The sequence below is a fragment of the Trichomycterus rosablanca genome, chromosome 20 (assembly GCF_030014385.1).
Source record: "Trichomycterus rosablanca isolate fTriRos1 chromosome 20, fTriRos1.hap1, whole genome shotgun sequence".
Classification (NCBI taxonomy): Eukaryota; Metazoa; Chordata; class Actinopteri; order Siluriformes; family Trichomycteridae; genus Trichomycterus; species Trichomycterus rosablanca.
Window position 1 is genome coordinate 11938460 of NC_086007.1, and position 25114 is coordinate 11963573.

Sequence of the window (25114 nt, forward strand, 5' to 3'; positions counted from 1 at the left end):
AAAATTGTTGCATGTTTTTCTGTATTTTATTTAGAATTATTTTAAATATTTTAAATAATTCTTAGTTGGGAATTGGTTAAATCACTTGGAACTTAATAATGACAGTGTTCGCATACTTTTGGCCCTGTAGTGTATTTAATACTAACTATTTATAGCTTAATAGATAATAAATATTAATAGTTTAACAGATAATATTTATTTTATAGTTCAATATGGTCTATTTTAGTTTCATGTTAGCAAAGGCTACATATTTCACAAGCTAACATTTTGCTTTGCTCAATATGACACAACATCAGTCTTGACAGTATGTGCTTCTGATAAGCGAATAAGCTGAAGAAAAATGTTTATTTTTAAATATATTGGTACATTTAAATAGTAATATAAAGGTTAAGTGAAAATGTAAATCATATGAACCACGGTATCCATGTAAACTGCACGAAATACTGAAACATACATCAGCACTGACATCTGGTGGATGAGATATTTCTAATAGCAGCCATTACTCTGTATTGCTGTTTATTAAAGCAATAAGCCACGAGAGGCCGTACGTTACTGTGATTTTAGCACGGGGATGACGTTTTTGGCACGACGCGAAGTGGAGTGCCTAAAACTTCTTTCCCCGTGCTAAAATCATAACAGTAATGCACGGTCTCGAGTGGCTTATTGCTTTTATAAAACGGCGGTCAACATAAAATATAATAAATACAACAATGTTTAATTCATAAATGTATTTATTGTGTATAAACTTACAATAAAGCATTCTTCCGCGACGCAAAATAGTTCGATTAACAGTGTTGCTAGGCAACGTGAGGGCGAAAATAACATTAACTTTCTCTATTCAGTGGCGTATTAATATGGAATGATGTGAGGTGGTCATAGGTGTGAGTTTATCGGGGATTTTACAACGGCTTCGAACGCGGCTCAGCCAATCAGATTTTAGGACCGGAACTATCCGTTTTATAACAAGAAACTATAAAGCATCAAACCTAACATAGAAAAATGTAATATATATATATATATATATATATATATATATATATATATATATATATATATATATATATATATATATTATAGGCAAGTATGCATGCTTGTGATAAAATGGAAGAAACGTGCTGAATGTTGCGGAGAAAAAGTAAAACTAAAGTATCGATCCCATCACATTAATATCAATTCTATTCCAATACCGACGTTGGTATCAATAATATCGATATTTGGATTGATCCGCCCACCCCTCGAGGTGGGAAGATACTGCACATTGGTAAATGTAAATAAACAACATGTATTAGGTTTTTATGTTCTAATGTGTTGTGGTAGAAGTTTGAAATTGTGTATGGGATTGAGTATAATATTAAGCTGTTTGAAGGAGCTATGCCAACGGTATGACAGTTTAACAAGTTTACCACCAGAGGGCGCTGCAGCACAAACTTCTGTACAACTCACGGGCTATATGAAAATCAAGCTAAAGCCTGGCAGTCGATGATACAATACAGATCAATATAGATGTTTATTTTTACTTACAACGTATAACGTCTATCTGTGTACTCAATTAATGTGTTTTTCCACCACCGATTGAATAATGTATATATTTACTTGTTTAGTATGAAACAATAAAGCAATAATGCAAAAGTTCCTGCCAAAAGTCATATTAACATATTTTTATGTTGTTTTGTGTAGCCTTTGGTTTTATCCTCAGTGAAACCCTTCAGGTTATGCATGTGCGCACACTGCACAGCAGATTAGATGATATAGGCTTTATTTAAATGCTTTGATTCCTAAGGCCTTTACTGTCAGCTTTTATCATTTTCTTGTGGAACACAATCATCTTCTCTATCATTTTCTCTGTTTATGTGCTAAACACAAAGTTCTAAACTAGGCTAAGCATGTCAAACAATAACAATGTGTAAATACCTTGTTGTTGTCAGTGATGTTTCCTCAACTACCAGGACAGGCAAACATTCAAAGAGCAGGTGTGCCCCAAAAACTGCAAAATTCCTGTGGTTTCTTTACTAATACTTATCAGTTTGTCACTCTGCTTTTACTCACACAATTCAATGTGACAAGAGAAATGCTTTCTTACATACTGTGTTTACAGTGTTCTTTCTAAAACAAGCACTTTTGTGCCTTTAAAAAATTGCTCTTTATGCATTATATGCATACACTGTATATACTATATGGGGCAGTTGTAGCCTAGTGATTAAGGTACTCCTAATCCTCAATTGCTTTGATTGTATACTGTCAGAACTGTAAGTAGCTTTGGATAAAAAGCGTCTGCTAAATGCTGAAAGTGTAAATGTAAATATACTGCATAAACTTCAAGAATAAAGTCATACATTTCAAAAACGAGTATTTCTTTATTTGTGAAACTGATATGAAAGTAGAACTTCATCCTTAAAGGCCTCATTTTGCCACAAGAAGATTAATTGCAATTATCCTGTTGCACAGCCTTGTCCATAATTGCTCGACTTTATTCTCAAAATGTTACGACTTTACTCCCGAAGTCAAACATACCCAACATATTTGCTGAGCTGACTGGCCTGCATGAAGTCCTGACCTTAATCCACGGAACACCTTTGGGATAAAGTGGAACATCTGTAGACGGGCCAAAGTCTTGTGAAAAGCCTTTCTAAAGTATTTTATTAAATTATGTAAGAAGTTCTTTTTTAGTAACTGAACCATTGCAACATATTCTTAAAACTTTTTAGTTTTTTTTAATGAAGATATGACAAATGTTTGTCTGACTGGTTAGAAGTAATTTGATAATCACATGTGAGGTTTGCCATTAATAATAAGCTGCAGCTACATGTCAGGGGAGCTTTACATTGCTCTGGGCTTAGAAGCTCTCGTGCTAGAAAGGTTCTTATTTAAAACCAAGGTTCTTATTTATATTTTGCACAGCAATATCAAAGACCATGATGGTGGTAATTTTGGTGGACTGTTGTTCTTGTCAAAGAGACACTTTTTTATTTTACTTTGTACTGAGTGCACTTGTCTGCAAAGTAATACCCTCTAACAAGGAATTGGGAGGCCAAATGATAAATGCTGCTGTATTTGTATCGTTAACCCAGTAAATATTGTTATACTTTAAAAAAAATGCAATAAACTTAAATAACTCAAATTTGTGAATATTTTTATGGAAGGAAAAGTTAGTAAAACAATTATTCAATCACAGAAAAGCAAAGAAACCCAACAATAAACTTTAAGGACTAAAATATGTGAATGATTTTGAAAAGGTTTGTGTTAGAGTTATTTAATCACAGAACAGGAATCAGAGAAGTCCAAAGTCTGACATGACATGTCTCCTACAAGTGTCTGTAAACTTGTGACTTTAACTGTAGGTAAATTGGTGTCCACAAACTTTTGGCCAATTAATGCATAATACACTCACCCCTATTATTAGCTAGAATTTTATACAACGCATTAAAAAGTATACGAGAACATTAACGAGACAATTAGTGTCTACCAATTAATATTATGCGGTTTGGAACCCAGCCCTTTGTCCTACGCTAATTCAGTTCAGCCATCAGGGTTTTTAAATATTTTTGGTGTAATCCTAAACGTATTTACATTTAAAACACAGTGCACTAGATAGGGCGTCTAAGACTTACATGTATACTCTACGTAGTGCACTAATGTAGGAATTGAGTCTTTATTTATTAGCCGGCTTTCTCACCACGCTGAGCGTCTGTCTCGCTGCGGATCATCCAGTCATCTTAGCGCTCGGTGTTTCGTCACAGGCGGGTGTAACCAATCACAGGCCGCAGCCGTCTCCCACCGCCAAGCTTGGGTGCAGAGTTCGGCACTCAGGAAGAACCGAGATAGAAAGAAGAGCCGAGCTGAGCGGCAGAGTCTGTCAGATACAAACAACACAAGTGAGTTCACGTCGTCACTTTCTCTGCTGCTTTTGGGTTCAGTTGCAGGATATTTGCTTTAAAGGCCGCGGACTTCAGGTAATGTGAACGTTTTTGTTATTAAGGTTTAAATAAGTGGCTGAAGTTTAAATGACGGTGAGAGAACAGTAGTAGAAAGCAGTTCTGTATTAGTGAGATATTACTAACATGAAAACTACAAAATTACATCAACAAGCAATACAAATCTTACACAAGTAGCTTACTATAACATGTTCACTACTAAATAATTCAACTAATTTAGCCTAAAAGGATTAAATCATTGGTATGAATAAAGAACCGTCATGTTTACTGAACAGAAAGAACTAATAATACCATGTGCTTGCAAAAAAATGCTTTTATTTACTTACAGCTTTTTATTTATAAGAGTTTAAAAGAAAACTGGACCAATGACATCACTGTGCCTATCCTACTGATTAGAATCCAGCATAAAGTAGATTAATGATCTTATATTAATTCAAGTATAAAGTAAAGTATATTAATGATCGCTAAAGTGTGTTTTAAAAGTACAATTGAGTTCTTTTTTAACTTGATTTAGAAATAGTGATGTTATTGGGCCAGTTTTCTGACTTCTTTATAAACGTTGCCATTACACATGCTTTTCTGTAGACTGCCATCATGTTAGAATCATGATTATCATTCAGAGCTTTGAATCATGGATTATGTGTAACTTGTCCTATAGAAACACATCATGTCATCATAAAGTTGGGTTTTAGTATTAGGTATTATATAATCACGTTATTGTCTTTGTTGAGTATTATCTCGATTCAATATATGTGTATTATTACACATGATGAAGTGTGTGGGTTCTGCAGTAAATTCTTGTAATATGACAATATACAGTATTTATAAACTAACTATATATAGATGATCATGTCAGGGAGGTATCCTTATTTTGGAACTTGTTTGACTTCAGTATAAACTTTAACCCCTGATGCTAGTTGTGATCCATGAGTTTTGAGGCCTGTCTTTCTTTAATACACAGTGGTTGTGATCTATAAAGCTGAAGAGATATTTAGGGTTTCTGGGTCTCTGTTACAGCACAATAAGCCACGTTGAGCTGAGCCTTTTAGAGAGGGTCTAATAAGAAAACATATGTAAACATAACACAAATTATTGGGCTGTTTTAAATGTATAATGATTTCTACTTTGTTTATTAATACATACTATGCTTGTGTGGTGTGTGACAGGGTTCAGTACATAAAGCCATGTTGTGCTGGTTTTACATGAGCGTTTATGCTACATTCACGAACTGTCGGAATTAGTGTAAATACCCGTTCCCGACTTAAAAGTTGTACACGAGTCTTTTAGGCGTTTACATTTCTATAATGAAGAAAAGCACGACTTCATTACATATGCCAAAATAATATGTATTTTTTTTTTAAATCATTGTTAATGACGTACTTCGGTAATTTGTGCAATAGCATATACTGACTGCATTAACATCTAATTTAGACATGCTTAATGTATCCAACCAAATAAGTAACGCTAGTGCACTTGAAATACAGTACTTTAAATTAAAAAGTGGAAATGAGATAATCGTGAGGCTCTTAAATGCTGCATAACAATGTACCCAATAGTTGGCATTTATAGTGCATCTAGAGCCCTTATCATAAACCTCCAGCATGGTAAAAGTGACGCAGAATTACATTGTGGATTCAAGATTACGTTAAAAGAGACGTTAAAAGAGACGCTAAAAGAGAATGCTGAATTAATAAACACTGTCAGCTAGATCGGTTACAGCCAGCAGCATCACTTTCCACATGGAATTGTGTCATAGAAGCTGTGTAATACATACAAAAATTGAACTATGAATTGTATATGGTACAAAACGCCTATTACTGTAGATACGTATGCATTATGACAACATAAACCCAAGGTGTGACTTGTTCTAGGTCTAAACTGTAACTCAAAGCTCATCTGAATCTATTTCAAGCTGTGCATTTCATCCAAAATTCATTACCAATGATCATAGCACAGAAATGAGCTTTGAGAAGCAAGAGCTAACATTATATATGGACTATGTTTTTTTTGAATTATAGGTACTGTAGATGTTTGGGTTTGTCCCCTGCTGCACACACCACGCAATAGTGAAAGCAAGCTGCGGGAGAGCTCTTTCTTTCAGCCTGGCGTTGTTCTGTATTCTGTAAACTTTGCAGTTTGCACATTTCCGCTCAGGCTGCAGTGCTGTATGTGGACACGAGTCTGGTGAAGACAATAACACTTGAGTTCAGTCTCATGGTGACATGTCTAAGACATTAAAGTGATTTGCCCTTGATGTGAGGTTCGACGTCTATCATATATCTATAGCGCTTGTAGGAAATGTGACGTCACGCCCGGCCTGGCCGTCATATGTGCAGAAGAAGGTGAAACGTGACCAGGGGGGTTTTAAACTCTTGCAGAAGATTGTAGGCGATGGGTGTGACACTCTGGACCTACAGCAGTTTCTAAAGATCATAACAAGGTCTGTTTACAAGTAGGGGGAAGGTAATAAACTGAGCATTTTCTTGGTTTGATAGTTTGCAGGTGCAGAGTAGGCATAAGTCTTGTGGTCCATCTCTAAATGCATTGTATAGGATAACCTGCAAGCCCTGTCCCATATTGCGCAACATGCCAAACACAGATTACAATACAACATTTAATGCTGGAATGTATCATTTAAGACCATGAAAGACAACAGATCTTACCAGCAAAAACCATAAAGGAACTCTTTACCAAGACAAATGCAACAACACTCCTAAAATTCCTGTCATTAACAAAACTGAAGCAACACATATAAATGAACATACATAGACAACAGACATAACTTCTCTAAGTCAAATGAAATAAGTAAATAAAAGACAGATCACAACCTTTCCTGCCATGAACATGGCCCAAAGGGCAGACATGGCGTTAAAAACTAAACACCAAACCAAACCTGCAAGCCAGGTAAAATTTGTCGTCACGTGGTATTTGGCTTTGCAAACTGCTGTTCTATACATTTCTCTCTATTGATCTTTATGTCAGTTGTAAAGGATTGTCTGAAGTAAGAAGCCAAAAACATTTGCTTGCTCTAAAAAACACAGCCAAATAAAGTGAAAAACCACCAGAAAGTGTTTCACTAAGCTGTCAAAACAGCTGTAACACGCCTGTAAATTGCCTTTAACTCGCTTTGAGGAATTTAACATTGTTCAGTTGGTGTGACAGTTAAGGGCGATGATTATGGTAGAGAGTGCTATATACACTGACCTTGTTACTGCACTTACTGTCCCTTTTATCAGCTCCACTTACCATATAGAAGCACTTTGTAGTTCTACAATTATTTACTGTAGTCCATCTATTACTCTACATATCTTTTTAACCTGCTTTCACCCTGTTCTTCAATGGTCAGAACCCCCACAGGACCACTACATAGTAGGTATTATTTGTGTGTTGGATCATCCTCAGCCCTGCAGTTACACTGACAAGGTGGTGGTGTGTTGTGCTGGTATGAGTAGATTAGACACAGCAGCACTGCTGGAGTTTTTAAATACCGTGTCCACCCACTGTCCATTCTATCAGACACTCCTACCTGGCTGGTCCACTTTGTAGATATAAAGTCAGAGACGATCGCTCATCTATTGCTGCTGTTTGAGTTGGTCATTTTCTAGACCTTCATCAGTGGTCACAGGACGCTGTTGGCTGGATGTTTTTGGTTGGTGAACTATTCTCAGTCCAGCAGTGACATTGAGGTGTTTCAAAACTCCATCAGCGCTGCTGTGTCTTATCCACTCATACCAGCACAACACACACTAACACACCACCACCATGTCAGTGTCACTGCAGTGCTGAGAATGATCCACCACCTAAATAATACCTGCTCTGTGGTGGTCCTGGGAGAGTCCTGACCATTGAAGAACAGCATGAAAGGGGGCTAACAAAGCATGCAGAGAAACTGATGGACTACAGTCAGTAATTGTAGAACTGCAAAGTGCTTCTATATGGTAAATGGAGCTGATAAAATGGCCAGTGAGTGTAGAAACAAGGAGGTGGTTTTAATGTTATGGCTGAGCGGTGTATTTCTGAACACTACATTCAATCGTTTTAAAGTACAAATATCTGGTTAACCACAGAAGTGCTCTACTTTTATGAGAAAACACATTATGAGAGGAGCCAATTCACTGGAAAAGCTAATTATGCTTGGAAGAGGTGAAGGTAAAAGAGGAAGAGGACAGACAGCAACAGTTTGGATGAATACTATTAGAGGAACAATGAATGGTCCAAGTCAAAAGTCAAAATTACATTTACATTTTGTGCATTTAACAGACATTTTTATCTACGCGATCTACAACTATGACTGAACGCAATTGAGGGTTAAGGGCCTTGCTCAGGGGCCCAACAGTAGCGGTGTTGAGGCTTGAACCGGCGGCAACCTTCTGATTACTAGTCAAGAACCTTGACCACTGAGCTACCACAATGTATATTGCAGTTAAAATACACATGTTGGGTCAAGACTGATTTGTTCCAGTCTTTTCCAGCTGTGGTTACCTTAGGCTTGATGTGTTGTTTTGCATTTGATTTGTCACATCTGGATCATACAAGAAACGGTACAGTACAGATCTGTGTACAACTGTATTATTATTATTATTATTATTATTTTATCCTTTTAAATGATGTGAATATTTTGCATCATGCTTCAGTATAAATGTAAAACCATTCAACTGTTTTTAGGATAAGCTTGACTCCATCTCTATTAATAATGATTAGCATGTTTAGTTAGCTGTAAGTTTGACGGTAATCAGTTTGAAGAAATTGTCAACATTTGCACCCCTAATACAAATACATGATGTATTAAACTATACCGTGGTGGCTTGTATAGCTATACCTGTACAATGATTTAGTTATACTGTTTTCCATTCATGATTCTCCAGATGATCCTCAATGCATGATAGATTAAAAAGCAGATTATCTCCAGCAAACAACTTTAAAAACAAGAGTGACATACAGGTTACACCCTACACAGTAAATCAAAATACACAACACACCCTTCACTAAAAACAGCTAGAGGTTTTTGATTACACTAAAACAGGCTACATTGAGGTTGTTGATTGAAGACTTGTGAGTCAGAGTTGTAAGAAAAGACTGCTGTTGGGTCTGAGTAAATTATTTGTTTATACCACGTGACTTGAATTGCATTCGAGGACCAAAGCAAATACCTCAAAAGCTGTATTGTTTGAGAGAAAGACTGTATGTTGTTAAATTGCATCTTGAGGACTTTATTGACCATTTTGGCTTGATTGACCTCTTGCCTGTGCTTCAGGCCTTTAGAAAGTGCCCAGTTCAGTCGTCTGAAGTGTTTTGTGTCTGACCTCTTGCTATTTTATTCTTTTTAGTTGCTATTATTAGAACAGGTTTTATTGTCTTCCTATTTATTGGGTTTAGGTGTTTCAGCCATACCTATTGCATTTATTTAACATGAATTACTAGCTTTTAACCTTGTGGCAACAATTTGTTGACAAACTGAGGTCTATTAAAACATTAAGAAACCTGGAGATCCAAACAGGACAGGACAGGATGCTCTGAAGAAACACTAGCCAGAAGTCAAAAGTCAGAATTACATTTTGTGCATTTAGTAGACACTTTTGTACTTTTAGTAGACACTATTAAAAAATGCTTTGTAGAATTTGATGTTGATGGACTCCAGTGGCCTGCACACTCTTGGGATGAGTTAGAAGGTAATCATCTTCTTGTCCAACATTGGTCCTGGACCTCACGAATGTTCGTTTGAGCAAATGGGCCCAAATTTACCCAGACATTCCAAAATTGGAGGCTGTTATAGATGCAAGTGGGATTCAGAGATGTCCATCTAGTGTTTTTTTCTCTGTATATAATACAAAGTTTGAAAGGGACATAAAGAAATTATATTAACGTGCACTTAAAATCAATAAGATGATTTTCCATATTCATCACAGGCTATTTTAAGCAGATATTTGAGTTTTAGTTTCCTCTGGCACTGTTACTAGTCTGACCAGTTTATCATCTTAATTTACATGCAGTTTACCAAATGGTTTTTATGCATTTCTTTGGAATAGTCTTAATATTAGACCTCATAGGAATACAGTGGTACCTTGTAACTCAATGTCTTCTAAACTCAAAATCTATGAAATTCAACGCCCTTTCTCGAGAAATTTGTACCTCTAAACTTAAAGTTTCCCTTAAACTCAATGGGTTCCGTTTGTTTTTTAAAAATGTATTTATTTCATTTCAAATTAACAATGAAAGGTCGTTTTGTTTAGAGCTCGGCTTGAGCGGTGCGGTAAAACATCACAGTGTGAATATGAGACGAATCTGCATTTGTGTAAAATGACCGTCAGATTCACTCTGGAACCTCCACATGTATCTGTGTTTAGCTGGATTGTTCTCCTGTTTCACTTATAAACTTGTGTTACAGCTCGGGGTTCTGAGATATTGTAAGAATCAGCTTTTTATTTAAGTGTTTTTACATTATATGAGTGTCAAAAACAACCCCATTATTTTACATTAGCCTAAAATATATTCAAGTCCACAGGATCATGGAACACATGAACAGGTTTCCCATACATCCTTATGGGAAAAAATACCTTAAACTCAATGCCTTTTAAACTCGATGCCAGTCCCAGAACCAATTGACGTTGAGTTTTAAGGTACCGCTGTAGTTGCATTAGCTTTTTTGCCTGTTGATTCTTACCCAGGGAGCGTATTTTCGTTTAATGTGTTGGACAATTTGTCAGACTGCTTTAATAAATCATCTGTCAAAATATTCTCGAATGTAGAAATGGAATGTCTAGTGTTTTCTAGAATTTTGAGAATTTTTGAACACCTTTGTGTTTGTATTTTTTCTGTTTGGTGCCTGGGTTGCTACACTTGTGTTCAACAAAGCAGTACGCCTATTACACAGTTTTTATAAGCACCATATACAGTACATTCACAATGAAAATGGGCGGCACAGTGGCTTGGTGGGTAGCACTGTCACCTCACAGCAAGAAAGTTGTGCGTTCGATTCCCAGGTAGCGCGATCTGGGTCCTTTCTGTGTTGAGTTTGCATGTTCTCCCCATTTCCATGTGGGTTTCCTCCGGGTGCACCGGTTTCCTCCAACACTCCAAAGACGTGCAGTCAGGTTAATTTGAAATACAAAATTGTCCTAGATGGACTGGTGACCTGTTCAGGGTTTTTCCTACTTTTTTGCCCAGTGAATTGTAGCCACCATGACTGAATGAATAAATTAATCCATTACAATTATTGGCCATCTGTAATAGCCATGGTTTAATGTTAGACGTCAACCTTCCACTGTGCACTTATGTTCACTCATGTTTTCCACTAATAAATTATTACAATGTAAATTGTTTCTCATAAAACCACCACAGTTTTTACTGGCTTTTATTTCCCACGATGTTGTTACGAACTTATCATGGTCTTGCAGCTTGCAGTCATTCATGCATCTGACATGCTTTTCCCTTAAGTAATTGATGTACATTATTCTGGAACTTTTGTGCCATGACTTATAGCCACTTATAGTCGTCACTTGGGTACATAGTATTGTATATGGTGTACTGTATGTAGACCAAAAATACCAACTAAGAAAGATTTCGGTTTCAGTTCATTCGATCTTGACCAAGACAACTAATTAGCAATTTCATATTTAGCTGTGTTAGTATAAAAAACAATAGGCCATGAAGTTCATGGCCATCTACTTCTATAATAGCTTTTACTCTGTTTTGAAAAGGAGTAGTTGCAGTCCTTGTTTGATGTGCACCAAACCACAACAGTGACACCATAAATGTAACGTGCCACTTAGTGCTGTAGTAGATGGGTTAAAATATACTGCTGTATAAACCTCAAAGCTTTGCAACAACTACAAGAAGACCAAAGAAGAACAAGGAGTGCTGACTGTCATGGATTTTCCTCCACAGTCACCTGACCTAAATCCCATTAAGCGTTTATAGGGCACTTGGAAACTGAGAACCAAGAATTCAGTAATGTTACAAGATGCTCTTTGGAATATTGTATAATCATTCTGGGATAAAATGAATGAAAATGTAGGAAATATGAGGGTTCTTCAAAAAGTTTCCACACTTTTAAAACTCTATTTAATAAGAATCTTAAAAACAAATGACATCACTTCTCTACATAGTCATGTTGTGATGCATTTTTCCCAGCGTCGTACCAACTTTTTAATGCCATTAGCAAAAAAATGTTTTTGGTTGAGCGCATAGCCACTGATGCACCACTGCTTTCACATCATCATCACATGAAAATCTTCTTCCCCTTAAAGCTTCTTTGAGCGCTTCACAAAGGTGAAAATCAGATGGAACTAAATTTGGACTATAAGCTCTTCTCAGACACAACCAATTACTATTCCTACTCCTGAAAGTGCGCAAACTTTTTGAAGATCCCTCGTATATTAACAAAGTAGAAGCACTTTAACTGGTGCACTTTATGCCCCCACTGTAAACTGCTAACGGAGCTCCGACTGGTCTCCATTAGGCTGCAGACAGCTTTACTGTTTACATGCTGGAGTTCCATGTATTATGCCAGTATAGTCATGCCAGTATTTACTCATTCTACACAACTGTTAGTACCAGTCATATTGTCTCAAAAGAACGGTGCCTGGCATCAGAGGCGTTTCCGGACACGTGCACTTGCAAAGTGTGATTTGAGAATTGTGACAATGATCGTTTTATGCCCTGAATAACGTGATTACTTGACCACAATTGAGCTCACATAATTGAAATTTTTTTTTTTAATCAGCGCTTTGCTGGTCTCTGATGACCGCTCGAATCAAATGACCGTGCTCACACGTGCGCTGATAATTCCATCACAAACAGATTTCCGCACTTAAAACGATCAGATTACTTAAGTGCATGTAAACCCACATTGGATTACCACAAAGTATACACAAGCTGATCCCAAACCCGATTAAATTTGGCTTTCTTGCTTTTCTGGCCTCGGGTGATCACAGTCTTGAAATTTGGAGATGGGTCTGAGCCATATATGCACTATGGCTGTAATGCATTTCGCTTGGATTAAGTCTGGTGTGCTGAGATTGGATTGCAGACTGTCAGATTCGAGTCGGACATCTGTTGATACTTTGCGGCCGGCCGGCTCATTTACTCCCCGGTGTAAAGGCGAGGGAAAACCAGACCCCCACCAGGAGCTTATAGTCCTTGTATGACAGGTGCCCACCACTTATAGTACTTAGCACTTCGGGAACGGGTTCAAATGCTTACAGATGGAGGAAACTGTCACTGTTTTGAAGCAGAATTGCGCAGTATTTTGACCCAGCTGCTTAAATGTTGTTTTTTTCTAATTTGCCCTGTCAGATTCAGTAAAGCGTGGGTTGTGCATTCATGTGTGTGTGACAGCAGGCCAGAGGAAAGACGTGCGTCCCTTTTGGCGCCATTTCACAGCTGTTATGCTTAGGGCTGTGTACTCCATTGTCACTGTTACCCATCCCCGAGGACTCCGGGCTGTTCTTTGTATGTGTGTAAGCATCTGAGCTAACACCGAGAGGCAGAACATAACTTCCATTCATGTTTTATTACACATTCCAGTGTTGGGTTTCTTGGCTGCACAGACGTGTGTGATCTAATTGTCCTTGTGGTGAAACGGAGGAACAAATTATCCTGGTAGGAGGCTACATCAGGTTATCTGTAGAGCTTTTCCTGTTGCGTGAGAGTGGACTAAAAATAATGTCTTACCCAGGCTGCTGTTTGTTAACTGATCCTATAAGACTTTCTCTGGTGGTTGTTGGTTGTTTACTATTAGGCGTTTGCATAGGGCTTCATTTTTGTGCAACAATGGTCTTACTAAACCAGACCAGCAACCTTATTACTCATGCTAACAGTAGACTCGAACACCAACTTATCCAAGAGTCTTCTGATTTATTGGCTTCCAACCCCATCTTTTAGTAATGGGTCGTTCGCGAGCGATCCGATTCTATTGAACGGCTCTTTCAAATGAACCGAGTCGCATCTCTGGGAACCGTTATATATATGTTTTATATGTTCTTTTCATTTTTGCGCCGTTCTTATTGGCTGTAATACACCAATTCTGCTTCACGTCAGTACGGGCAATTAATCAGTCATAATAAAAGCTGTTTATTGTCGGAATTCAAATCCGAAATCCGAGTATCGCGAAGAGTGAGCGCGACACACACACAGAGATAATATTATATTGGATAAACTTGCACAAGTGTGTTTTTTTGCAAGTTCGGGCTTGTCAGTGAATGTAACCGTATTCGGTACACAGATGTTATATTGACATGCTAGCGCGTTGTGCCGCCCCATCCCATGGTTTTGAAGGGCAAGATACTAACTGTTAGCTTAGCAAGCAAAACCCGATGGAATCGCCGTCTAAGTAGCGCGTTCGAATAACCTGCCTTATAATAAGTCATTGACTTAATAGAATCCTCTCTACTGAGGCAGCTGCCTATGTAGGCAGTAAGACAGCAAGGCAGCTCACTAGGTGTTTGAACACACCCTATGTAGAGCGCTCCCTAGCTTTTGTGTTATCGCCTCAAAAAGTGAGCACCCCCACAACCAATCGGTGAGCTCCAACCGCCTACAACTCCCGCCCCTCCCTTATTGTGGATGCGCGCAGGTCTTAAAGTCTCAGATTTCAAGGTGGACCTTAAGCAGAAATTTGGCGCTTCACATTTTTAAATACCGTCAGCATTTTTAAATACCGCGGTATACAGCAATACCGTCATCTCGCCCAACCCTATATTCAACACTGTAGATTCCATATACAGTATATATACAAAATGGTATTATGTAACCAAGTGATCACCAAAAACCAACTGAAATGCTCATCAATTCATACCAATTGATGTAGGTAAGCTTAACTTTTCTTGCAATGGGATAGCAGCTACCACATAGGCTAAAGGATATGAAATCATCCATCTTTCAAAAAATGTTCTCTTTTGCCTAACCACTTCCCTTTTTTCACTGTTTCCAAGTTTTATTTAGGCTAAGCATTAGCTGCGTCCGGAATCGCACACTTACAGAGTCCGTATTAGACTGGAGGAAGTATGAACTACTCGGCCGGTAAAGAAGTACATACTTTCAGTACAGAAGTGTGCAGTATGCACACAACACCGCTACGTACTACATCCGCCATCTTACCAACGTCAAGTGATGACGTGAGGACGTGATGATGTAATATCACCATAGTTACAGACTCATTACAAACCCTACCGCCAAAATTTTGGATATTTATCGTCTCTTTGTTCGTCTCTCCGTTTTCCGCTATCTTTCTTGTTTCTTCTTTCGCTTCGAACTCCTACGCAGCTCCAGTTGCATTATGGGATACATTAGTGGACCATCGCTTGCATACTCAAACATGGCTGCCCAAGAAGTAGGTCATCCGGGTACTTCTCGCGTACCTTTTTATGTATACTATGTATTCGGACATACTAACCGCTCTCGCGTACTATTGAGTATGGAAGTATGCGATTCCGGACGCAGCCATTGTAACTGTTACCCCAATCTGTTTTGTAGAGAGGGGGGTGCTTTTGTTTTTTTGAGACTGACGCTGGATTTACAGTCAGTCGTTCTAGGTTCTAGTTTTATCAACCGTTAAGGTAGGCTGTGCTGTGTGTTGTGGCTTCCATGTAATCTATTATTAAATTTATGAGTGTTTTTAATGACTGCCGTGAAATGTAGCACTTTTCTGTAAAAATATGTCAAATCTGTGATTTTTGAAAAACTAGGTCAGTGAAATGAAGCACATTTTCCCGTGAATTTAGTAGGGCCCTAAATATGAATTAATGTTCTGGATCAACCAACATGATGTCTACATTTTTAAAAATAAATTAATAAATAATAATAATAAAAAGGTATCTTTAGAGACTCTGCATGCACAGCTGGTAAAAGAATCTTAGTGCTAGTACTCAACCACCTCTCAGTCTTCCTGAGTACATGATATATTGTAAGCCTTGACCTAAACCTATTGTCCTTCAGCTCGTTCCCCTGTCCTCTATGAATCTCACACTGTTCCGTCAGCCTGCTGAGGGTCATCTTATGCTGGATACCAGGACACTGCGGGCTCCTGGGCAATGAGAGAGCAGATCAGGCAGCAAAAAAAGCCACATGCATACCGGATTCAACATACCAGATCCCACCAGTGAACATCAAACCTATAATAAACTCATATATCAAGGACAAATGGCAAAACAACTGGAACACACACCAGAATTCTAAACTATACGAAGCTAATCCCACTATTGGGGGAAAAATGCAGACCTACCTTGAAAACCATTGGGACCAGACAGTGTACACAAGATGCTGTATTGGACACACTAGATTAACACACATGTACCTGATAAAAGGCGAAGCTGTCCCATATTGCGCACCATGCCAAACACAGATTACAATAAAACATTTAATGCTGGAATGTATCATTTATGACCATGATTGACAACAGATCTTACCAGCAAAAACCATAAAGGAATTATTTACCAATACAAAAGCAACAACACTCCTAAAATTCCTAAAAAAGTAAATAACAAAACTGAAGCAACACATATAAATGAACATACATAGACAACAGACACAACTTCTCCAAGTCAAACGGAACAAGTAAATAAAAGACTGATCACAACCTTTCCTGCCATGAACATGGCCCAAAGGGCAAACTAAACACCAAACCAAACCAAACCGAACCAGCCTGCTGAGGTGAAGGCCCCTGATTTCCCGCCCTATCACATTAATGGCTTGTGGTGCCAGCGGAGCTTTGAGAGTAGCTTCAGCTGCCTCCTCGCTGATGTGAACAGATTTGAATTTCAGTAAGCAGATTTTGAAAGCTTGTACAGCGTATGAAACCTTATCTGTACAAATATGCCTGTAAACACAGTGTGTGTGCACACCGTCCCGCTCACTACTGTCTTATTATCATGCAAGGTGACCCGGTTGTCATGGTAATAGACGGTGCTGAACTGATGACAGATGGAAGGGGTCATCGAGTGGAGAGAGTAAGGGTCATCGCATACTCCCTTTCTACAAGCAGGTTGCCAGTACTGGTGCTGGTTCATGAAGCTTTGGAGAAATTGATCCGTGCTTCCAATTCATAACCACATTTGGGATTTTCTTGATGATATTTGTAAAAAATACAACCTTAAAGGAATTTACAGGAAGTTATTTAGCTTTCTGGCTTGAAAAGAAAAGAAATACAGCCCAAACAATTGATTGTATTTCAATTATCATCTTTAAAAAAAAAAAATATTTGGGTAAAACCAGCAATTTTAGGGGTGTAATATTTTTATGACCCCCTCCTTAACCCTACTTTTTACTCCCAAATACACCAAGAAAGGACATGAAGTACAATGCCTAGAACGATAAAGAAATTCTAGGGCTAGTGTGTTTTACCGTTGTGCTACTTGAGTCCCCCAAAAAGTTTAGGGACAGCTGAAAGAGGAAATATTTAGTAATGGTTTTGTCATCTGGAGGAAATCTATAGCTTGTCCTGGAATCACCGGTAGGGTGAGAGAACACCCTGGACTTATTTACTTATACATTATTTAGGAATGAATATGCACATGAGCACAAGCTCTGCAGAAGCAGTGACCAAAACTACCTGCTGTTCCACCATGCATGCAGTTGCCAGTAAAATATTTTGTTTTTCTTTAGACTGCTGGTTTACATGTGGTTTTGGTATTAACTGAAAATAATTACTGGAAAAACATTTTAAATGACGTAGTGATGCATAACTTGAGGAGTTAAAAAGAGTCTGTTTCATTTAGATGGTCAGAACAACACATAGGTAGCCCACTTTAGGTTTATAACGACAGGAAATACTCTAGTAAAAAGGATCATCAAAAAGTTGCGCTCAGGTGGCGCAGCGGTAAAAAGAAACGCGCTGCAACCAGGGCTGGATTCTGAGAAGCGTCGTATCGAATCCAGCCTTGCTTTACCGGTTCGAAGCTGAGTGGCTATATGAGCAACGATTGGCCGGTTGCTCATGTGGGGGGTGGGACAAAGAACCGGATGTGGGTCTCTCTCTGTCAGAATGCGATTGCGTTCTCTGCCGGCTTATTGGAGGCGCTTACACAGAGATGGGAGGGGGTGCACTTAGGGTGTGTCTCTCCGCATGCAACGCTAGGTGGCGCCAAACTCGTCAATGTGTGGGTGGCAAAGATGCATCTGGCTGCTGCTCGTGTTTCGGAGGGGATACGGGTTAGCTTCAATCACCTCCGTCAGGGCAGGGTTCGGCATAGACAGAGAGGAAGCACGATGCTAATTGAACAATTGGATGCGTTAAAAGGGGAGAAAAAGGGGTAAAAATTTATAAAAAACAAACAAAAAAAAAGTTCCCACACTTTTATATGTTCGATGGAAACGGTGAGGCCGGGAGGAGTAGTAATTGGTCGTGTCTGAGAGACTGAGACAGCTTATAGTCCGGACTTAGCGCCATCTGATTTCCACCTTTTTGGAAGTTTTAAGGGGAAGAAGATTTTCATGTGATGATGATGTGAAAGCAGTGGTGCATCAGTAATAAATAAAGCATCCAAAAATTTTAATAATTTTGTTTTTGGCTTCTTTGTAGGGTCAAACTCCTTAGAAGAAGCTAGAATGGCGCAGCGATAAGATAGCTAATCTCGGGCTTGAATCTCAGCGGATCTTGGCTACGTCTGAGGCGGGATGAAATGTCCCGTCCTGTCCTGTGTAGATGGATCCGTTACTGCATTACAGCCGGTCCCACTGTGACCCTGAGCAGAATAAAGACGTAGTAAAACATGAGAATGAATGAATGAATGAATCCGACTGGAACCTGAACACTTGGTTCAGGCTGGCAGGAATATTCCCTGTATATGGCACTATTTCCCTGGGCGTTACACACACTCGTTTACACTCCGGGTGAGCTGTGGGGTGGATCTGTGCTTGGTTTTAACACAGCGTTGATCTCTAAGGCCCGGCGTGTGCATGTTAGCTTCTAACAATCAGCAAACCAATCAATGTTAAACCTTGCATTGAATGAATAACTGGAATCCAGGTCTAGGTTTTGTGAAGCTTATCTTGTACGGTGTAGTGTATTTTAACGTAAATTTAACCCCCCGCTCTTCAGTTCAGTAGTGATTAACAGAGTGCGACCCCCAGCAGTGGGTTTGTTCTTCTGGTATTGTTCTTCTCTAGCAGCTCTAACAGAGTCTCCTCTTCCAGGTCAGTAGCTTTTAGTCAGTGTTTTATGCAAGACAGATACATTGATTTGAGAATTTGGCAATACTGTAAATAGCCTGGAATGTTCTTTGGAATTTTTGGCAGTCCTGGTCAGTTTGAAGTTTAAAAGGTTAAGGCAGGTTTAACCTTTATTTCTAAATCTTCAGTTTAGCCTAGGCTAGGGTTACAATTTGGTGATGTCCTCTCACAACTGTATGGTTTAAAGCTTACCATATTACCAGATTTTATGGTTTAGATCAAAACCTATAGCCTCTAGTGCCAGAGACAACAAAGCAACCCCAAAACAACAGTGAGCTTTTTTTGTTTTATAGTAGACATAGTATTCTTTAATATCAGTGGTTTGTTTTAGCCTTCTAGCTAAACCCGGTCATACTGGGACAGTGTCCTTTGGATAGACAATCAAAAGAGCTTTTAGGTTAATAATATTAACTTAATGCTATCATAGAAAAAAACAGAATTCTGTATTGTTTCCACTTTTTTACCAATCTGGTCATTTCTATTCCCGATTCAACACATGTCCAGTCTACCACCACTTCTTATCCCCCTGCTAGTGTTGGGTTCCCACACAGAGTCTTATCGCATACAGAGAGCCATGCTAAGCTACACCCCCCCCCCCCCCCATGCACCTGCCCAGACCAGAGATTGCATATCACGTGGGCAGCATAAAGAGACCCTGTTCGTCCTTTACTCCCTCAAACGTGGCCAGTTGTGTTTGTGTGGCTGCCCAGCCAGGTTGGTGGCTCTCCTGAGATTCGACTCATGAGTTCGAACACTCCACAGTGGTGTCATAGCCTGTTAGATCACTGATCACCCAGCATTAATCTTCTTATTTATGCATTTTCTCTTCTTTTTCTCCCAATTGAGCATAGTCAATTTGTCTTCTGCTGCTGGAGACCTCCTATCATGCATTAGCATGATATCTATCCATCTATCCATCCATCCATCTATCTATCCATCCATCCATCCATCCATCCATCTAAACATACCCACTACCCACTGTCTAGTTTTTGTTTCTTTGGAGCTGCAATGTTTTTTAAAACGGTTTCAAAAATGGTAATAGGCCGCAAATGGCTCGTGGGTCGTAGTTTGGACATCCGTGTTCTAAAGTGTGTCAGTAGCGCACAATACGACAGGCTGCGTTTAGCCTGTGCCGGTTAGCATTACACCTGCATTCACTTCTTACTCAGCAACAAGTAATTTTAAGGCGTGCTGTCCTTTTGGTGCCATGCCCTCAAGCCATTGTGTTCACCACTCACTCACATGTGGGGGTGGACTTTCTCTTAGAGAATGATAAAAGAAAGGAAGACCTAGAGAACAACAGAGAACTCCGGCAACTTTAAAGGACTCCATGCTTCCTCTATTCGGCCTCTCGCTCGCCAAACAAAAGGCTTTTATGTGGGACTCCGGCAGGGGGCTGATGGGATATGGGGGCAGCAGGGTCTTTTCATCTGCCGAGTGCATATTCCTTATTCCCCCTCCGACGCAGGCAAGTTCACCAGCTGTCGGCTTAATGCCTCTCCCATGGCTCTTCTCGGCAAGACCGGCCGGTGACATGCGCTCTCTCTCGCTCTGTCTCACACACACACACACACACACACACACACACACACACTGGCTGGAATTTCAACGTAACATAGTGTACGGTATCTATGTTATCCTCTGTAGTTTTGGAAATGCTTGGTTGGAAATGGCATTAAACTGTAATAATAAATAAAGTACTGGACTAGTAATCAGAAGATTGCCGGTTCAAGGCCCACCACTGCTAAGTTGCTACTGCTGGGCCTTTGAGCAAGGCTCTTAACCCTCAGTTGTGTTGAGTCATAATTAGGGATGTAACGATTCACCACAATACAGTTAATAACCGATTCAAAAATTCCATGATTCAAATCGATTTCACATGTAAAGTGAATCGATATTCACTTTAAACTGCAGAGGGCGCTGGCGCTATACACCTCGCCTTGTTTACGTCACTGGCGCCATACTCCTGGTTGCCAAATTCGGGGTTTTTCAGCCAAATTGGGCTTAATTCAAAATTGTTTTGCATAGTTTGTGCCTACCTCAGAAATAAAAGGGCATTCATTATTTAGATAAATAAAAGATCATCACAAATACAGTATTTTATTTTCTTTTCTTTTTTTAAGAGAAATAATAAAAGGTAACTTTGTCATCATTTGTCTTCAGTTTAAAAAAAATCGGGGAAAAATCGTATCGTGAACCCAGTATCGTGAATAGCATCGTATCGTGGGTAGAGTGTATCGTTACATCCCTAGTCATAATTGCAAGTCACTTTGGATAAAAGCGTCTGATAAATGTCGCAAATGTAAAAACGTTGCCACTCTGGTCCCACTGTAATTTACAAGATGTAACATAAAGCCTCCACAAGGGGGCGTTTGTGTACAAGTTAATTGCGTGTTTGTGTGCCTGTTAAGATTTTTTATTTACATTGCATTTCAACATTTTATCCGAGCGACTTACAGTTGTGACAGTATATAATCTGAGAAATTAAGGGTTTAAGGGTCTTGCTCAAGGACCCAACAGTGGCAACTTGGCGATGGTGGGGCTTAAACCGGCAGCCTTCTGATTACTAGTCCAGTACCTTAACCACTAAGCTACAACTGCCCTTGTAGCTTATTATCTTATTGTCTTTCTCTGCGACCCATTTTTAATAAAACCCTGGTTTAAACTATAGGTTTTAAAAAGAATTAAACTCAAATTATCAGAAACGAATTTGTTTTCATACACGGTGGCTCAGTGGGTAGCACTGTCGCCTCACAGCAAGAAGGTTCTGGGTTCAAGCCCCAGGTGGGGTGCTCTGGGTCCTTTCTGTGTGGAGTTTGCATGTTCTCCGTGTCTGCGTGGGTTTCCTCCGGGAGCTCTGGTTTCCACCTACAGTCCAAAGACATGCAATTATGGAAATTGGAGATATGCAATTGTTCATGACTGTGTTTACCATTAAACTTGTGAACTGATGAATCATTTGTGATGTGTAATGACCGTTCCTGTCATGAATGTAACCAAAGTGTAAAACATGACGATAAAATCCTACCAAACAAACATTATGCTCCTCTCTACTGATGCTGACCTCAACTTCTGATTGAGGAGAGCGAGACTGACACACGTCCCCTCCGACAAGTGTGCAGTAGCCGACTGCATCTTTTCACCTGCACGAGGCGAGTTCATATGCGGATCAGCTTTGTGCACGGAGAGCCACACCCTGATTAATGCATTATTTCTCGACTGTGAGGTTATGAGGTTCCTATCTGGCTTCCCACCCTGTATGAACAACAGCCGATCGTTGTCCATGTAGCTTCCACACCAGCCCAGCCGGATGGCAGACGAGTTTGAAGTGTCAGCTCTGGTGTGCTAGCGTGTTTTACCACTGCGCCACCTGAGCGGCCTAAAGTATAGGTTTTAAAAAGAATGAAACTCAGATAAACAGATATTACAATTTGTTTTCATATAGAAAGTCAAGAAAAAAAACAAAAGAAAAAGTAAACTTGCTAGCAATAAACCCGCTCATCATTTAAACTTGAACGTCATTCTTTCTTCTGCTTTCTTGATAGCTGTTTAATTTTTCAGTACTGAACTGAACCTGGCTTAGTGTTTGATATTTGACGATACCCTTTTACCTCCATGAATTTTAGCCTTTTACCTCCATGAATTTTTTGTGAAATGAGTAAGACTGTAGAGCTGTTTTACTACATATACTAGTATGGATTTATTATGTAATATACCCAATGTACATGCAAGTAAACACCGATCAGCCATAACATTAAAACCACCTCCTTGTTTCTACTCACTGTCCATTTTATCAGCTCCACTATATAGAAGCACTTTGTAGTTCTACAATTACTGACAGTAGTCCATCTATTTCTCTACATACTTTTTTAGCCTGCTTTCTCCCTGTTCTTTAATGGTCAGGACCCCCACATGACCACCACAGAGCAGGTATTATTTAGGTGGTGGATCATTCTCAGCACTGCAGTGACACTGACATGGTGGTGGTGTGTTAGTGTGTGTTGTGCTGGTGTGAGTGGATCAGTGTCCACTCACTGTCCACTCTATTCGACACTCCTACCTAGTTGGTCCACCTTGTAGATGTAAAGTCAGAGACGATCGCTCATCTATTGCTGCTGTTTGAGTTGGTCATCTTTGAGACCTTCATCAGTGGTCACAGGACGCTGCCTTCGTGGTGCTGTTGGCTGGATATATTTTTGGTTGGTGGACTATTCTCAGTCCAGCAGTGACAGTGAGGTGTTTAAAAACTCCAGCAGCGCTGCTGTGTCTGATCCACTCATACCAGCACAACACACACTAACACACCACCACCATGTCAGTGTCACTGCAGTGCTGAGAATGACCCACCAACTAAATAATACCTGCTCTGTAGTGGTCCTGGGAGAGTCCTGACCATTGAAGAATAGTATAAAAGGGGGCTAACAAAGCATGCAGAGAAACAGATGGGCTACAGTCAATGATTGTAGAACTACAAAGTGCTTCTATATGGTGACAGTGAGTGTAGAAACAAGGAGGTGGTCTTAATGTTATGGTTGATCGGTGTATGTTTTATATCAATGTTTAGCAAAACCATTTTAGCATTTCCAGTTCTAGTTCTGTAGTTTCTCATTGTTCAGGTCCTCTAGAGAGAAACTTCCTGGCAGTTCTCTCTTATCAGTAACGGCACCACTTAAACATATGTAGAAAATAAAAGCCCGCCAGTGACACTTCAGCAGGTGTGCAGCCTCTCGCAAACAGTCAGCAGGTGCATACGATCTGCACAAAGTGACTGAAGTATAGCAAGTTGTTTACAACTTTAGGGATAATATATTCTGCAGCTGGTTACATTTTCATCACATACTCAAAAACAGGCCGATTTGATCTGTTTAGCCACAAAAGCTTTAGTGAGGCAGTTGGCATTTGAAGTCAGGGTAGGATTGAGGTGCAGGGTAGGATTGAGGTCAGGCATCTGTGCAAATTCACTAAACTATTTCACTATAGAACTTGCAGTGTGCATAAAACGTCACACAGAAAGTCATGCAGAAAGAAGAAAAATGTCGTCCATTAACCTTTTATCCACCAAAGACATTTTTAAGCTCACAATTCTTTAAAATGTCCATATTGTATGTTTAAACTTTCAAAAACAAGTTCAGGATCATTGGTCCTTTTTTATATTTTTATTTATGCATTTTCTCCCCTTTTTCTCCCTTTTAGAGCGTCCAATTGCCCGTGTGCGTCATGCTTCCTCTCCACCAATGCCGATCCCCGCTCTGATTGAGGAGAACGAACCTAATCCACGCCCCCTCCGACACGTGGGCAGCAGCCGTATGCATTTTGTCACCTACACTTTGACGAGTGCAATGCAGATCAGCACTGTGTACGGAGAGACACACCCTGACAGCAATCTTTTCCCCGTCTCTGACGCCATCAGTCAGCCAGCAGAGGTCGTAATTGCATTAGTTATGCAATATCCGGCTTAATATCCCACCCCTATCAGAACAACAGGCCAATCGTCGTTCACGTGGCTGCTCAGCCCAGCCAGCAGGCAGAGCTGAGACTCGATATGATGTATTCGAGATCCCAGCTCTGGTGTTCCAGCGTGTGTTTTTTTTTTTTTTTTTTTTACAGCTGTGCCATCTGAGCAGCCAGGATCATTGGTTCTTTACCAGACTTTATAGTCAGCATTATTTATTTGGTCACATAGCTGTTTGTTGTGGAATCCCCCTTAAAAACAAAGAGAAATATCGGACAGACTGGGAAGTACAATCACTTACACAATGACTATTTTATGCTCTTTCAGGGTATAACGGTTTATTTTATACTACTACAGCCATCACTTATCATGCTACTGTTTAATGATACTGCTTTTTCTTTGATTAGATTTACAATTTTTAACTGTAACAGTATAATTTCAAACCATTAATGTTATTGGACATCAATATGCATTACAGTTGAATAACGATAGCAATATCTGGTTAAGTTACATTCATCTGTACGTTTTAAAAATGTTAACATATATGAACTCCCTTCCTAACTTG

General features: G+C 39.4%; 1 protein-coding gene across 3 annotated transcripts in view; it reads left to right on the forward strand.

Annotated features, from left to right (window-relative positions):
• The first annotated feature begins 3813 nt into the window (after window positions 1-3813).
• The window catches only part of tfdp2 (transcription factor Dp-2), a 62847-nt gene continuing 41546 nt past the window's right edge, over window positions 3814-25114 (forward strand). For 2 of the 3 annotated variants that reach the window (XM_063016674.1, XM_063016676.1), the window contains exon 1: window positions 3829-3950. The gene's annotated coding sequence lies outside the window, so the exon portion shown is untranslated. Of the gene's footprint in view, window positions 3951-25114 lie in introns of all 3 variants that reach the window. The other variant, XM_063016675.1, reaches the window with a different exon arrangement.